Below are 15,070 nucleotides of genomic sequence, written 5' to 3'. Positions count from 1 at the left end.
GGAAGCCCAGCCAGTGCCTCGAGTGCGGGCAGAGCTTCGTGCGCTGCTCAACCTCACGGATGTGGATTGTTATGGGCTGGCTGAGCGTGATGTATTTGACAGGAAATAAAATTCTGCGACTTACTGATTTCTCTCCCGTTCATGTTCGGTCCGTTGCAGTTCTGTTTGCACAGTGCCGCCTCCCAGAGCGTCCCCTCAGATTTGCCGCCCTTGGCCTGAGCCCGCCCCTTTTCCCTCACGGTTCCGCCCTTTCCCTGCCACCTTTTCCCCTCACAGTTCCCGCCCTTTCCCCGCCCCTTTCCCCTCACAGTTCCCGCCCTTTCCCCGCCCCTTTCCCCTCACGGTTCCCGCCCTTTCCCTGCCCCCTTTCCCCTCGCGGTTCCAGCCGGTTTGGGGAGAGGAGCAGGGCTAGGGGAGATGGAAGGGGCGGGATGAAGGCGGAGAGTGAGCAGCGATGGGAGGAGAAGAAGAAGAAGAAGGTGGGGTTAGGGAGCAGGGGGAGGAGAAGGGATGGAAGGGGCGGGATGGAACAGGAGAAGGAGGCGGAGATAACGCTGAGGAGCGGGAGGGGAGATGGAAGAGCAGGAGCGGGAGGAAGTGGAAGAGGAGGGACAAAGGCGGATCAAGGCTGAGCGGACGGATCCACGCGGTCGACCCTGCCTGGATTCGCAGCCCCCACCTGTGGGATCATCGCCCCCGCATCGCGCCGGTGAGCAGGGAGGGGGAGCCCGGCCCGGATATCCCGGGGGGTCCCTGGGTTGGGTTTCCGGGGGGATGTTTGGAGAATGAAGAAGTCCAAGGCTGAGCGGAAAAGGCCCCTCGGGGGGACATCGGGGGGTGGCGGTGCCGTCCTGCCCGGGACGGCCTGGGGGGATCTCGTTGCCCTCGGCCGTGGCACGGAGGCAAATCCCATGGTGTCCTTGTCCTTCCTCCCCCAGAGCAGGAGCTGAGCATGGAGAGCAGGGAGGACAAATGCCCGCGGCAGGAGCTGGTGGCAGAGGCCGTTTTGAGCGGCTCCACGGCGCAGGAAGGCAACGGGGAGGAAAAGGCGCGGAGAGGCCGCACGAGGAGGGGCTGCAAACGCAGCCGGCGGGGATGTGAGGGGGAAAGAGCCGGCCTGGGCCGGGAAGGAGGCCGGAGATGGAGCCAGAGCTCGGAGCTGCTGCTCCGTGAGCAGCTCCGTGATGGGGAGAAGCCCCACACGTGCGGGGAGTGTGGGAAGAGCTTCAGGTGGAAAAGCGACCTGATCAGGCACCAGACGATCCACACTGGGGAGAAGCCCTACGAGTGTGGGGAGTGTGGGAAGAGCTTCAGGTGGAACTGCGAACTGATCGAGCACCAGAGGATTCACATAGGGGAGAGCCCCTACGAGTGTGGGGAGTGTGGGCAGAGCTTCAACCGCAGGTCCAGCCTGATCAGGCACCAGAGGATTCACACTGGGGAGAAGCCCTACGAGTGCGGGGAGTGTGGGAAGAGCTTCAGGTGCCACAGCGAACTGATCAGGCACCAGAGGATCCACACTGGGGAGAAGCCCCACACGTGCGGGGAGTGTGGGAAGAGTTTCAGGTGGAACAGCGAACTGATCAGGCACCAGAGGATTCACACTGGGGAGAGGCCCTACGAGTGTGGGGAGTGTGGGAAGAGCTTCAGGCACCGCTCCAATCTCATCACGCACCAGAGGACACACACTGGGGAGAAACCCTACGAGTGTGGGGAGTGTGGGAAGAGCTTCACAGAGGGCTCCAGCCTGATCGTGCACCAGAGGATCCACACTGGGGAGAAGCCCTACGAGTGTTCCAAGTGTGGGAAGGCGTTTCAGGCCTACTCTAATCTCCTCAAGCACTATCAGAGTCACAGAGAGGAGAGGCCCTTCCAATGCCCTGAGTGTGGGAAGGGATTCAAGCGCAACTCCAACCTCATCATCCACCGGCGCATCCACACAGGGGACAAGCCCTACGAGTGTGATAAATGCAGGAAGAGGTGTCGGACCAGCACCCATCTCCTCCAGCACTATTGGAGTCACAGAGAGGAGAGGCCCTTCCGCTGCCCCGACTGTGGGAAGGGATTCAAGTACGACTCCACCCTCGTCCTCCACCAGCGCATCCACACTGGGGAGAGGCCCTACGAGTGTGATAAATGCAGGAAGAGGTGTCGGACCAGCTCTCATCTCCTCCAGCACTATCGGATTCATTCAGAGAGGCCCTTCCGCTGCCCCGACTGTGGGAAGGGATTCAAGCGCAACTCCAACCTCGTCAGGCACCGGCGCATCCATACTGGGGAACGGCCCTACGAGTGTCCCCAGTGTGGGAAGAGCTTCTCCAGCAGCTCTCACTTGACCCGACACCATCGGAGCCACCGGTGAGGGAAGCCCTGCGAGTACCCCGAGTGCGGCAGAGCTTCGTGTGCTCCTCCAGCTCCATCCCCCACTGGAGGAGGCACTGTGGGCACAGCCCTGGTCACTCGCATTCCCTGTGATCCATGCTGGGAACACACCTGGAAGCTTCTCCTTTTAATATCACCTTAATTTTTTACTCTTCTCGGTCTCTTTGCACTCCAGAAGCCAAGAGAGATGAATCTGTCACCTCAAAACGACTCAAATCCCCGTGAAAACAGCTCTGTCTTGCCCCAGAATGCTCAATCCCTCCTGAGAAAAACTCCATGCCGTACAAATCTTCCTCGATTCTACAGCCAGGCTGTGATTTACAGTAGTGGGATCTCAATTAGAGCGCTGGGCTGGGGATTGTGTGGGGCTGGTTGTGTGGGGTGTATTTGAGTGCAAATAAAACTTTCAGACTTACTGATTTCTGTCCCGTTCATGTTCAGTCCGTTGCAGTTCTGTTCGCACAGTGCCGCCTCCCAGAGTGTCCCCTCACACTTGCCGCCCTTGGCCTGAGCCCGCCCCTTTCCCCTCACGGTTCCCGCCCTTTCCCCGCCCCCTTTCCCCTCACGGTTCCCGCCCTTTCCCCGCCCCCTTTCCGCTCACGGTCCCGCCCTTTCCCCGCCCCCTTTCCCCTCACGGTTCCCGCCCTTTCCCTGCCCCCTTTCCCCTCACGGTTCCCGCCCTTTCCCCGCCCCCTTTCCCCTCACCGTTCCAGCCGGTTCGGGGAGAGGAGCAGGGCTAGGGGAGATGGAAGAGGAGGGATGAAGGCGGAGAGAGAGCAGCGATGGGAGGAGAAGAAGGAGGTGGGGTTAGGGAGCAGGAGGAGGAAAAGGGATGGAAGGGGCTGGATTGAAGAGGAGAAGGAGGCGGGGATAAGGCTGAGGAGCGGGAGGGCCGATGGACGAGGAGGAGCGGGAGGAAGAGGAAGAGGAGGGACAAAGGCGGATCAAGGCTGAGCGGACGGATCCACGCGGTCGACCCTGCCTGGATTCGCAGCCCCCACCTGTGGGATCATCGCCCCCCGCATCGCGCCGATGAGCAGGGAGGGGGAGCCCGGCCCGGATATCCCGGGGGGTCCCTGGGTTGGGTTTTTGGGGGGATGTTTGGAGAATGGAGAAGTCCAAGGCTGAGCGGAAAAGGCCCCTCGGGGGGACATCGGGGGGTGGCGGTGCCGTCCTGCCCGGGACGGCCTGGGGGGATCTCGTTGCCCTCGGCTGTGGCACGGAGGCAAATCCCATGGTGTCCTTGTCCTTCCTCCCCCAGAGCAGGAGCTGAGCATGGAGAGCAGGGAGGACAAATGCCCGCGGCAGGAGCTGGTGGCAGAGGCCGTTTTGAGCGGCTCCACGGCGCAGGAAGGCAACGGGGAGGAAAAGGCGCGGAGATGGCGCACGAGGAGGGGCTGCAAACGCAGCCGGCGGGGATGTGAGGGGGAAAGAGCCGGCCTGGGCCGGGAAGGCGGCCGGAGATGGAGCCAGAGCTCGGAGCTGGTGCTCCGTGAGCAGCTCCGTGATGGGGAGAAGCCCCACACGTGCGGGGAGTGTGGGAAGAGCTTCAGACGGAACTCTGCCCTGATCAGGCACCAGAGGACCCACACTGGGGAGAAGCCGTACGAGTGTGGGGAGTGTGGGAAGAGCTTCACAGAGAGCTCCAGCCTGATCGTGCACCAGAGGATGCACACTGGGGAGAAGCCCTACGAGTGTTCCAAGTGTGGGAAGAGCTTCACAGAGAGCTCCAGCCTGGTTGTGCACCAGAGGATGCACACTGGGGAGAGGCCCTACAAGTGTTCCAAGTGTGGGAAGGCATTTGAGAGCAGCTCCAATCTCATCAGGCACTATCGGAGTCACAGGGAGGAGAGGCCCTTCCAATGCCCTGAGTGTGGGAAGGCATACAAGCACAACTTCCACCTCATCATCCACCGGCGCATCCACACTGGGGAGAGGCCCTACGAGTGTGACAAATGCAGGAAGAGGTTTAGGACCAGCTCTGATCTCCTCCAGCACTATCGGATTCACAGAGAGGAGAGGCCCTTCCGCTGCCCCGACTGCGGGAAGGGATTCAAGCAGAACTACACCCTCGTCATGCACCGGCGCATCCACACAGGGGAGAGGCCCTACGAGTGTCCCCAGTGTGGGAAGAGCTTCTCCAGACGCTCTAACTTGGCACTACACCAACGGAGACACCACTAAGGGAAGCCCTGCGAGTGCCCCGAGTGCAGGAAGAGCTTCGTGCGCTGCTCCAGCTCCATCCCCCACTGGAGGAGGCACTGTGGGCACAGCCGTGGTCACTCACATTCCCTGTGATACTGCTGGGAACACACCTGGCTGTTTCTGAATTTAGTTTCACCTTTTTTTACTCTGCTTCATCTTCATCCCTTAAAAACAGCGCAGACTGCTGTCAGTGAAGGAATTTGATCGAATATATCTGAAGTTGTGTAATTTCTCTATTTTAGAGGGAATGTGGGATTTTGGGCCATGTTTTCTATGACGTGCCACTTTTGGTAAGAAGCAGCAATGTGATCTCATCCTTTTTTTGCTGAGAACTCCTCCCTTTACCCAAACCCCAACTCCACCCTTTGGGTACCCTCTAAAAACCGCACGGCCTTGCCTTTGCCCTGTCCTTGAGGGGTAAGAAATGGATTCACAAAGGATGAGCCCTTGTCCCACTGGACTTCTCAAAATTTCAGCTTTTTCCTCTGGATTTCTCAAAATTTCAGCTTCTCCCACCAGATTTCCAAAATTTCAGCTTTTCCCACTGGATTCCAAAGGATCAACCTTTTCCCAATGGATTCCCAGAGGATTCTGACTCTGTCACTGGTTTTTCTTGTTTGTACGACTGCACTTGGAGTTGTAATTTTTGCTAATAAAACCCCTGTTATTTTGAAGACATTTTTTATAATGAACAATAGATTCTGAGAAATAAAAGAATTAAAAGACACTCAAAAGTATATCAAGGGAATCGCAGAAGTTAATAAATAACCTAAAATACACTATCAGGAAGAATTTTGATCAGATATTTGGATAAGTTAATCTAAAATACACTCACAGAAGAAACTTTAGAATTAGAATATTTGAAGAAACAAAAGTGGAAGCCAATAAGTTAAAGTGACCTGCCAAGCCGTTAGGATCAAGCCAAGTACAACAGTAACTTCAGGTAAGCCATGGAAAAACATGCCAAGGTTATTAGGAGGAAGTCCAAATTAGGAAAATCTTAAAATTTAACTAAGGAAGACCAAGAATTCCCGGTAGACTCCGCCTGCCTATGAATATGCATGTAATAAACGATGTAATCCTTGTTTAAAATTGTATAAAAACCCGCTTTTGCTGTGCATAGCTTAGAAATCCATTTTGTGATTTCTCCGACGCGTCGCAATAAAATACCTTCTGCTTATTTGACTTAAGCTGAGTCTCTTAAGCAGTTATTCTCGCCTTTTGGGGCAAAATTCGGCATAAATTTCTACTCCCATATCTTTTCTGAGAGACCCTTCATGTAAAAATAATTTATTATTATTATTATTATCATTATTATTATTATTATTATATTAATATTATTAATATTATTATTAATATTAATATTATTAATAATAATATATTACTACTTAAAGGGAGAGGGTTTACATTTTCCATTTCAGTGGAGGCTCCTGCAATGGGGAGACACCCCCAGGGAGGGGCCATTTAAAATCATTCCCGGAATATGTAAATTATTTCATGGATTTGCATAAGGATCTAAGAATATGCCACAGGCTGATGTAATTAAAACCAGATTAATTTAGGGGTGTCCCCGAAAATAACTGGGGGGTCTTGGCGGCCATAACAACCTTTGCTCGATGGTCCTTGTCTCCCATTACATCAGCCTGTTGCATATTCATGGCCATTTTTGCATATCCATAAACTACTTTACATATTCCAGGAACAAAATTGGCTTCATCCTGTTTGGGGGTCCCATCCCCTCCCCCGTGTTTGCTTTTGGAGGTCCAGGCCCCTCCTGCTCCGTTTTGGGCTTCCAACCTCGTTTTGGATTAATTTGGGGTCCCCCCCGCATCCCCCGTGTCACCTTCCCCTCCTTCCCAATTCCTCTCCTGGCAACTGATGAGTAATCAGCGAGAAACGCGCTGATTGGCTAAAAATTACCCCGCGCTGTCTCTTGTGTGTTTAACCGAGTGGCCGGCCTTGGTCTCTGCTTGGCAACTGATGAGTCAGAGCTGATCCGGTCGCTGATTGGCTGAGAATCGCTGAGTGGGACCAGTGCTCTCAGTTTCTGCCCAGCAACATTATCGTCATCAGTGCCGCGCACCCTGATTGGCCGGGATCTGTTTTTGGGAGGGGACGGGAGGAACTGGGGTGACTTGGGGTGTATTTAGGTTTATATTGGGGATTATTTGGGGGTTTTTTTTGGCGTTTTTTCGTGGTTTTGGGGGTTATTTGGGTTTAGTTTTGGGGTTTTTTTTGGCTTATGTAGAGTTCTTTGGGTTTATTTGGGGTTTATTTGAATTTCTTTGGTGTTTATTTAGGTGTACTTGGAGTTACTTGGGTTTTTTTAGGAATTATTTGGGAATTATTTGTGGCTTTTAATGGATTTTGTTGGTGGTTTTTTTGGGGTTTAAATTGGTTTATTTTTCTTTTTTTTGTGTTTTTTGAGGCTATTTGGTTTTTTTCTGTTTTGTTTTTGTTTTTAATTTGGTGTTTTTTGGGGGGGTTCTTTGTAGTTGTTTTTAATTTTTGGGTTATTTGGCAGTATTTGGGTTTATTTGGGTTAATGGGGGGTTTTGTTTATTTGGAATTATTTGGGGATTTTTGGGGCTTATTTGTGTTTATATTGGCGTACTTTGGGTTATTTGGGTTTATTTTCGGGTTTTTTAGGGTGTTTTAGGGTTATTTGCGTTTTTTGGGTTTATTTGCATTATTTTTAGATAGTTAACGGTTTTGAAGAAGTTTTTAGAGTTCATGTAGGGATATTTAAGTTATTTCAGGTCATGTAGGGTCAAAAAATCCGGCAAAGTTTCTCCTCTAAAAAACGGGAATTTTTCCCCAAAAAGCGGGGAATATTCCGTTAAAATTCCCGGACTTTTCCCAGCCAATCGCGGAGCGCCCGGCTCCAAATCGACCAATCAGTGCGCGCCTTTCCTCAGCAACTCCTGCCTCCCAATGCCCCAAACCAACCAATCACCGCGCGAATCACCTCAACAACGCCCGCCTCCTCATTTTTGATACCAACCAATCACCGCGCGTCTTTCCTCAGGAACGCCCGCCTCTCTCGCGCCAAGCTAACCAACCATCGCGCACCTCCTCTAAGAACGCCCGCCTTTCCTTTTTCTAAACCAACCAATCAGCTCACGTCTTTCTTCAGCAACGCCCGCCCACTTAACCAATCACCGCGCGCCTCCCCTCAGAAACTCCCGCCTCCCTTGCGCCTCCCCTGTCAATCACCGCCCCTAAACCAAAGTAGCCAATGAGAGCGCGCCTCCCCTCAGACAACTCCCGCCTCCCCCTCCCCATCACAACCAATCACCGCGCGTCTCCCCTCAGCAACTCCCGCCTTCACCCGCCTTTCATGTCAATCACCGCGCCCTCTACGAAACCAACCAATCACCGCGCGGCTCCCCTCAGGCAAGTCCCGCCTCCCCCTCCCCATCACAACCAATCACCGCGCGTCTCCCCTCAGCAACTCCCGCCTTCACCCGCCTTTCATGTCAATCACCGCGCCCTCTACGTAACCAACCAATCACCGCGCGGCTCCCCTCAGGCAAGTCCCGCCTCCCCCTCTCAACCACAGCCAATCACCGCGCGCCTCCCCACAGGCAACTCCCGCCTCCCCCTCCCCATCACAACCAATCACCGCGCGTCTCCCCTCAGCAACTCCCGCCTTCACCCGCCTTTCATGTCAATCACCGCGCCCTCTACGTAACCAACCAATCACCGCGCGGCTCCCCTCAGGCAAGTCCCGCCTCCCCCTCCCAACCACAACCAATCACCGCGCGTCTCCCTTCATCAGTTCCCGCCTTCACCCGCCTTTCATGTCAATCACCGCGCCCTCTGCGAAACCAACCAATCACCGCGCTTCTCCCCTCAGGCAACTCCCGCCCTCCCCTCGCCGTTCCAGCCAATCAGAGGCGAGTTTGATCCCGGGGCCGGGCATGGAGCGGGCGCCCCCTCCGCCCCCTCCGCCGCCGCCGCCGCCCGGGACCCCCTCAGGGACCCCCGGGAGCCGCCCCGGGCTCGGGCCGGTCCTGCGGGAGGCGCTGGAGAGAGCGGGGCAGGCGCTCGGAGAGGACGGCGGGCTCCGGGAGCTGCTGAGGAGGCGCAGGGACAGGTGAGGGGTCGTGAGGGGAATTTGGGGAGGGGTCTTGAGGAGGTTTTGGGGGGGAATCGGGCAAGGTCTGGGGGGAACTTGAGGGAGTTTTGGGGAGTCTGGGGGGGTTTTGAGCGGGATTTTGGGGGGAATTTGGGGAGGTTTGAGGGGGGTTTTGTGGAGGGGTCCTGGGCGGGTTTTGGGGAGGGGTCTTGGAGGATTTTGGTGGGATTTGGGGTTTTTGAGGAGGGGTCTCTGAGGGAGTTTGGGAAGGGGTCGTGAAGGGGTTTTGAGGAGGGGTCTTGAGGAGGTTTGGGAGGTTTTGGGGAGGGGTCTGGGGGGTTCTTGAGGGGGTTTTGGGGGGGTCTGGGAGTGGCTTTGAGGAGGAAGTTTGGGAGGGGTCTTGGGAGGTTTTGGGGAGTTTGGGGAGGGGTCTTGGGGGGTTTTGGGGAGGGGTCTTGGTGGGTTTTGGGGAAGGGATTGGGGGAAATTGGAGAGGGGTCCTCGGGGGGTTTTGGGGAGGGGTCTGGGGGGAGATTGGGGGGTCCTTGAGGGGATTTGGGGAGGGGTCTTGGGGGGGTCCTTGGGGAATTTGGGGAGGGGTCTTGAGGAGATTTTGGGGGGGTTTGGGGAGGTTTAAGAGAGGAATTTGGGGAGGGGTCTTGGAGAGCCCTGGGCTGGATTTTGGGGAGGGGTCTTGTGGAGGTTTTGGGGAAATTTGGGGAAATTTGGGGAGGGTCCTGGGGGCTCTTGGGAGGATTTTGGGGAGGGGTCTTGGGGTGGTCCTGGGGGAATTTGGGGAGGGGTCTTGGGGGATTTGGGGAGGGGTCTGAGGAGGTTTTGGGGAAGGGATTGGGGAAATTTGGGGAGGGGTCTGGGGGTGAATTTGGGGAGGGGTCTTGGAGAGCCTTGGGCTGGATTTTGGGGAGGGGTCTTGGAGGAATTTGGGATGGTTTTGGGGAGGGGTTTGGGGGGGATTTGGGGCAATTTTGGGGAGGGGTCTTGGGGTGATCCTGGGGGAATTTGGGGAGGGGTCTTGAGGAGTTTTGGGCTGGTTTGGGGGAATTTGGGGCGATTTTGGGGAGGGGTCTTGAGGGGAATTTTGGAGGGTTTTGGGGAGGGGTTTTGGGGATTTTTTGGGGTAATTTTGGGGTGATTTTGGGGAGGGGTCTTGAGGGAAATTTGGAGGGTTTTTGGGAGGGGTTTTGGGTTTTTTTTGGGGTGATTTTGGGGAGGGGTCTTGGGGAAATTTTGGAGGGTTTTTGGGAGGGGTTTTGGGTTTTTTTGGGGGTTTTTGGGGTGATTTTGGGGAGGGGTCTTGAGGGAAATTTGGAGGGTTTTTGGGAGGGTTTTGGGGATTTTTTGGGGGTTTTTTGGGGTGATTTTGGGGAGGGTCTTGGGGGAAATTTGGGAGGGTTTTGGGGTTTTTTGGGGGGTTTTTGGGGTGATTTTGGGGAGGGGTCTTGGGGGAAATTTTGGAGGGTTTTTGGGTTTTTTTGGGGTTTTTTTGGGGTGATTTTGGGGAGGGGTCTCCCATGGTCTCCCCCTCCCGACCAAGCCTGGAGGGTCCCTGGAAGTGGCTCCTGTTCCACCGCCCGGTGCCGCCCCTGATCCAGAACGGGCCCCAGTGAGTAACAAAACCCAAAAACACCCCAAAAACACCCCAAAAACACCCTAAAAACACCCAAAATCACCCCAAAAACACCCTAAAAACACCCCAAAAACCCCCAAAATCACCCCCAAAACCCCCAAAATCACCCCAAAACCACCCAAAATTACCCCAAAAACCCCCAAAATCACCCCCAAAACACCCAAAATTACCCTAAAAACCCTTAAAACACCCCAAAAACCCCCAAAATCACCCCAAAAAAACCCAGATCACTCAAAATTACCCCCAAAACCCCCCAAAATCACCCTAAAAACCCCCAAATCACCCAAAATTACTCTAAAAACCCCCAAATGTCCCCAAAACCCCCCAAACTCAGCCTCAAAAACCCCTAAGTCCCCCCAAAATCCCCAAATCCCTCCAAAAAAGTCCCCAAATCCCCCCAAATCTCCCCAAAATCCAACAAATCCCCCCAAATCTCCCCCAAAAAATCCCAAATCCCCCCATTCCACCTAAAATCCCAAAAATGCCCCCTAAACCACTCCCCAAAATCCCCCCAAAACCCAACAAATCCCTCCAAAATCCCCCAAAATTCCCCCAAATATCCCCAAAACCCCCCCGAAACCCACTCCCAAAAACCCCTAAATCCCCTCAAAAACCCTGAATCCCCCGAAATTCCCCCAAAACCCCCAAAATCACCCCCAAAATCCCCTGAAACCCAGCCCCAAAAACCCCAAATCCCCCACAATTCTCCCCAAATCCCCCAAATCCCCCCAAAATCCCCCCCAAAAACTCCCTAAAATGCCCCAAAACCCCCCCTCAAAACTCCCCAAAATCCCCCTCAAAACTCCCCAAAATCCCCTAAAATCCCCCAAAATTGCCCCAAATCCCCCCCAAAATCAACCCAAACCCCCCCAAGACCCCCCAAAATCCCCCTCAAATCCCCCTTAAAACCTCCCCAAATCCCCCTCAAAACTCCCCCAAAAATGCCCAAAATTCCCCCAAAATCCCCCCCAAAATCCCCCCAAATTCCCCAAAGTCCCCCAAAATTGCCCCCAAAACTCCCCAAAATCATCCCAAATCCCCCCAGGGCCCCCCAAAATCAACCCAAACCCCTCCAGGACCCCCCAAAATCCTCCCCCAAACCCACCCAAATCCCCCCAAAAATCCCCCTCAAAACGCCCTAAAATCCCCTCAAAACAGCCCCAAATCCCCCCAAATCCCCCCTAAAATCACCCCAAAATCCCTCCAGGACCCCCCAAAATCCCCCCAAAATGCCATAAAATCCCCCCAAACCGTCCCAAGACCCCCCAAAATCAACCCAAACCTTCCCCAGACACCCCAAAATCCCCCCAGAACCCCCCAAAACCCCCTTAAAACCTCCCCAAAATCCCCTGAAATCCCCCAAAATCGCCCTCAAAAACCTCCCACAATCCCCTCAAAACTCCCCAAAATCCCCCAAAATCCCCCCAAAACCTCCCAAAGACCCCCCAAAATCAACCCAAAACTTCCCTAGACCCCCCCAAATCAACCCAAACCCCTCCAAGACCCCCCAAAATCAAACCAAACCCCTCCAGGCCCCCCCAAAATCCCCCAAAATCCTCCCCCAAACCCACCCAAATCCCCCCAAAAATCCCCCTCAAAATGTCCTAAAATCCCCCTCAAAACACCCCCGGGACCCCCCAAAATCCCTCCAGGACCCCCCAAAATCAACCCAAACCTTCCCCAGACACCCCAAAATCCCCCCAGAACCCCTCAAAATCAACCCAAACCCCTCCAGGATCCCCAAAATCCTCCCCCAAATCCCCAATAAAATCCCCTTAAAACCCCCTCAAAACTCCCCCAAAAATCCCCCCGAATCCCCCCCAAAATCGCCCAAATCCCCCCAAAATCCTCTCAAAATCCCCCAAAATCCCCCCAAAATCCCCAAATCCCCCAAAATCCCCCCAAACCCCCCAAAATCCCCCCAATTTCTAGGTGTGGCCTGGTTGCCCTGGCCATGGCCGGGGCTCTGCTGGGACCCCCCCGGCCCCAATTGGGTCTGGGGGCTCTGCTGGAGACAGCGCGGGCCAGGGGCTACACCCGCCACGGGGAGATGTTCTCAGGTGGGGCTGGGGGAGATTGGGGGGATTTTGGGGGGTCCTGGGGGCATTTTGGGGGGTCCTGGGGGCATTTTGGGGGGTCCTGGGGGGATTTTAGGGGATTTTTGGGAAATTTTTGGGGAAATTTTGGGGGGTTTTGGGGGGAGTTTTGAGGGGACTTGAGGGGGATTTTGGGGGTCCTGGAGGGGTTTGGGTTGATTTTGGGGGTCTTGGGAGGGTTTGGGGGGATTTTATGGCATTTTGGGGAGATTTTGGGGGGTCCTGGGGGGATTTTGGGGGGTCCTGGGGGGATTTTAGGGCACTTTGGGGCAATTTTGGGGTGATTTGAGGGAGTTTTGAGGGGATTTTTGGGGGGTTTTAAGGGGGATTTGGGGGATTTTGGGGGTCCTGGAGGGCTTTGGGTTGATTTTGGGGGCCCTGGGGGGATTTGGATGATTTTGGGGAGTTTTGGGGGCAATTTTAGGGGGACTTGGGGGAATTTTGGGGGGATTTGGGGGGATTTTGGGGCATTTTTGGGGGAGTTTTGAGGGGGATTTGGGGAGGTTTTAAGGGGGATTTGGGGAGGATTTTGGGGGATTTTGGGGTGTCTAGGGAAGGTTTGTGTTGATTTTGGGGGTCTAGGGAAGGTTTGGGTTGATTTTGGGGGGTCTTTGGGAGGTTTTGGGGGGATTTTGGGGGGATTTTGGGGAGTTTTGAGGGGATTGTGGAGGTTTTTGAGGGGGGATTTTGGGGGATTTCAGGGGATTTTGGGGAGGTTTTAAGGGGGTTTTGAGCGGTCCTGGGGGGATTTTGGGGGTCCCTGGGAAGGTTTGGGTTGATTTTGGGGGGTCTTGGGAGGGTTTGGGGGGATTTTATGGCATTTTGGGGGGATTTTGGTGGGTCCTGGGGGGATTTTGGGGTGATTTTAGGGGGGATTTTGGGGGATTTGGGGCTGTTTTGAAGGGGATTTTAGGACATTTTGAGGGGGATTTTTGGGGGATTTGGGTGGGTTTGGGGGAGGATTTTGGGGGTCCTGGAGGGGGTTGGGTTGATTTTGGGGGGTCTTGGGAGGGATTTGGGGCAGTTTTGGGGGATTTTTGGCCATTTTGGGGGAGTTTTGAGGGCGATTTTGGGGGATTTGGGGGGATTTTAGGGGATTTGGAAGGAGTTTGGAGGGGATTTGGGGAGGTTTTAAGGGGGATTTGGGGAGGATTTTGGGGGGTCCTGGAGGGGTTTGGGTTGATTTTGGGGGGTCTAGGGAAGGCTTGGGTTGATTTTGGGGGTCTTTGGGAGGTTTTGGGGGGATTTTGGGGGATTTTGGGGAGTTTTGAGGGGATTGTGGGAGGTTTTTGAGGGGGGATTTTGGGGGATTTCAGGGGATTTTGGGGAGGTTTTAAGGGGGTTTTGGGGGGTCCTGGGAAGATTTTGGGGTGTCCGGGAAGGTTTGGGTTGATTTTGGGGGGTCTTGGGAGGGTTTGGGGGATTTTATGGCATTTTGGGGGGTCCTGGGGGGATTTTGGGGTGATTTTAGGGGGGATTTTGGGGGATTTGGGGCTGTTTTGGGGGATTTTAGGACATTTTGAGGGGGATTTTTGGGGGGATTTGGGTGGGTTTGGGGAGGATTTTGGGGGGTCCTGGAGGGGTTTGGGTTGATTTTGGGGGGTCTTGGGAGGGATTTGGGGCAATTTTGGGGGATTTTTGGCCATTTTGGGGGAGTTTTGAGGGCGATTTTGGGGGGATTTTAGGGGATTTGGAAGGAGTTTGGAGGGGATTTGGGGAGATTTTAAGGGGGATTTGAGGGGTCCTGGGGGGATTTGGGGGGTCCTGGAGGGGTTTGGGTTGATTTTGGGGGGCCCTGGGGGGATTTGGGATGATTTTGGGGAGATTTTGGGGCAATTTTGGGGGATTTTTGGGCATTTTGGGGGAGTTTTGAGGGGGATTTCGGAGGGTCCTGGGGGAATTTGGGGGGATTTTGGGGGGGATTTTGGGGAGGATTTGGGTGGGTTAGGGGGAGGATTTTGGGGGGATTCTGGGGGGTTCTGGAGGGATTTTGGGGTGTCTAGGGAAGGTTTGGGTTGATTTTGGGGGGTCCTGGGGGGATTTAAGGGCATTTTGGGGCAATTTTGGGGTGATTTTAGGACGCTTTGAGGGGATTTTGGGGATTTGGGGGAGGATTTGGGGGGATTTAGGGGAATTTGGGGAGGTTTTGAGGGGTCCTAGGGGGGATTTTGGGGGGTCCTGGAGGGGTTTGGTTGATTTTGGGGGGTTTTGGGAGGGTTGGGATGATTTTGGGGGCTATTTGGGGGAATTTTGAGGGGGATTTGGGGTGTCTGGGGAAGGTTTGGGTTGATTTTGGGGTGTCCTGGGGGGATTTGGGGGCATTTTATGGCATTTTGGGGAGATTTTGGGGGGTCCTGGAGGATTTTGGGGTGTCCGGGGAAGGTTTGGGTTGATTTTGGGGGGTCTTGGGAGGGTTTGGGGGCATTTTATGGCATTTTGGGGGGATTTTGGGGGGTCCTGGGGGGATTTAGGGGTGATTTTAGGGGGGATTTTGGGGGATTTGGGGCTGTTTTGGGGGGATTTTAGGACATTTTGAGGGGGATTTTTGGGGGGATTTTGGTGGGTTTGGGGGAGGATTTTGGGGGTCCTGGAGGGGTTTGGGTTGATTTTGGGGGGTCTTTGGGGGGATTTGGGGCAGTTTTGGGGGATTTTTGGCCA

At 54.5% G+C, this 15,070-nt stretch overlaps 1 pseudogene; it reads left to right on the top strand.

Annotated features, from left to right (window-relative positions):
• Positions 1 to 567: 567 nt before the first annotated feature.
• LOC134433672 (zinc finger protein 345-like) lies at positions 568 to 5,704 on the top strand (annotated as a pseudogene).
• The last annotated feature ends 9,366 nt before the right edge of the window (positions 5,705 to 15,070 follow it).

The sequence above is a fragment of the Melospiza melodia genome, unplaced genomic scaffold (assembly GCF_035770615.1).
Source record: "Melospiza melodia melodia isolate bMelMel2 unplaced genomic scaffold, bMelMel2.pri scaffold_233, whole genome shotgun sequence".
NCBI classification, from domain to species: domain Eukaryota; kingdom Metazoa; phylum Chordata; class Aves; order Passeriformes; family Passerellidae; genus Melospiza; species Melospiza melodia.
The sequence above is the reverse complement of the archived record's forward strand: the minus strand, read 5'-3'. Positions and strand labels throughout refer to the sequence as shown.